This window comes from Poecilia formosa, unplaced genomic scaffold (genome assembly GCF_000485575.1).
Source record: "Poecilia formosa unplaced genomic scaffold, Poecilia_formosa-5.1.2 Scaffold10, whole genome shotgun sequence".
Lineage (NCBI taxonomy): Eukaryota > Metazoa > Chordata > Actinopteri > Cyprinodontiformes > Poeciliidae > Poecilia > Poecilia formosa.
In genome coordinates, this window is record NW_006799949.1 from 2,915,238 (window position 1) to 2,917,243 (window position 2,006).

Here is a 2,006-nt window from a genome sequence, read left to right on the forward strand (position 1 = left end):
TAAAATATATTTTAGAAGAACTTATAATAATAACAGTCTATTTTATCAATTTTCCTGATACTTCTCCTTCCTTCTGAAATACAATCCCACGTTGAACAGAAACAGGAATTTGATAAATGATTATTTCAAACAAATATCTTGTGTAACATGCAAAAAGACTTTGGTGAGAAACCAGACCACATCTGCTTCTCGTCTGGACTCCACCATTTATTTGCCTACCGCCATCAGGTGTGACATTGACAGCGCCGCGGTCAGTCTTCACCACATGTGAGTCGCACAGCGAGGTTCACCGTGTCAACTGTGGTTTGTGTTTGTTTCATTTGGAACCACCTGCAAAGAAAGCAGCTGCCCTGCTTTGTGTTTCAGCTGCAATCTGCATAATTATATCACGTTATTTGCAGGAGGATTTATCACACCTGGGTTGTACAGGTGTTGTGTATATCTGAGCAGTGAGACGCTGAATCTAGTTCTTTAAGCGTTAGAGAGCCAGGAGGAAGTATACCGCAGCAGATTTTTAGTTTTTAAACTGAGGTTCAAAGATTTCTATTTTACTTAGTAATAAAAGACAAAAAGAAGCAAAATTAAAACTTATTCACCCTCAATGTTTTGGCATTAAAGGAAACAACACCAAAGGTAAAGCATCAATTCTATCAGCATTTGAACCCAGACACTTTATTTTTCTTAATAGAAATAGTAGAACAATTTAACAAGGACTGATAATATTCATTGCAAATGCATTTTTAAATAGCCTGTTAAAAATTATTCAAACCGTCCTCAATAAGTAGATTTTTTAACTGCCTTTGAAACAGTCAAACCTTTCTATGTTAAGCAGCATTTTGAATTTTTCTTTAGACTTTCAATCTGTGGTGTTGAGCTTCAAGTCTGCAAATTTCAACTCCAGACTCTGCACCTCTTCAAAATATCAATTCAGAACCAAAATGTTCCCAATTTGCTTGAAATTATCTTCTGCCGGGGTAACGAATTGTAACGTCAAACAATTTAACAAAAATCTAGAGACGAACTGACTTTTTATTTTATTTTCAGCTGCTTCTTCCGTCCGCAATGCCCACTGTGGTAATTCTCCTCCTTCTGCCAGGTGAATGTTTAAAAATAGTTGATTAATTAATATTGAAAATAGTCCTTATTAAATATTATTAGCAGATTGTTTGCACAGTTTAAAGGTTTAAGCCTCATTGTTGCTAATATATCCTGCTCGTCAGCTTTCTGTGGCGCCGTCGAGGTGAACTGCGCCCAGCCGGACCAGCCCAGCCTCCTGGCGGCTCTGTCTCCTGCCTTCGACCTGAGCGCCATACGACCCGTCGAGAACCAGCTGACCTACACCAACATCAGCGTCTACTTCACTCTCTACGGGATATTAGGAGTGGCATGTTGAGCTTCCACCCATTTTAAAATAAAATATGATTTCTTTGATAAAATAGAGAGTGCACAGTTTAAATATTTAAATTTTGTTAGGATTAAAGCTGAGTGTCGCATTCGTATTCCAGGATGAAAAGTCCCAACTCCTCGTCACTTACATTTGGCTGAACTATGTAAGCTGTGAAAACATTTGTTGCCATCTCTCATTTTTATTCGACTGATTACTTTCTGTGCATAAAGTTAAAAAGCTAACTGAGATTTTTGTGTTTCAGTGGTGGAAGAATGAGTACATCAGTTGGGATCCAGTCCAATGTGGCACTGACAAGATTTCTCTTCCCAAGGAAAAGTTTTGGCTTCCAGATATTGTAATCAATGAGTTGTGAGTTTAGTTTTAGCACCTTAAATTTTGCACAATAATGTTGCAAAATAGGTTCGTTAAAGGCACAGGGTGACAAAAAGATACTTTTTTGTAATTTAGTATATTTTGCGCAACTTTAAAGGTTTTGAATTCAATGTGGGTTTTCCTAAACTTGTCATGTTCTGATTTTTTGCCCTCTTAGCATGGAGGAGAACAAAGCGCCATCAGTCCCGTATGTTTACCTGTTTAATGATGGAACGATGAGTAATTC

The 2,006-nt window shown here is 37.6% G+C and overlaps 1 protein-coding gene and 1 long non-coding RNA gene across 2 annotated transcripts in view; both read left to right on the forward strand.

The window, feature by feature from the left end:
* Positions 1-2,006, forward strand: part of LOC103131127 (uncharacterized) — a 15,974-nt gene that overhangs the window by 4,095 nt on the left and 9,873 nt on the right. The window lies entirely within an intron of this gene.
* On the forward strand, positions 1,428-1,989 carry LOC103130394 (uncharacterized). The gene is made up of 3 exons (XR_475203.2): positions 1,428-1,550; positions 1,650-1,756; positions 1,938-1,989. It is a non-coding gene; the product is annotated as an uncharacterized LOC103130394 (long non-coding RNA).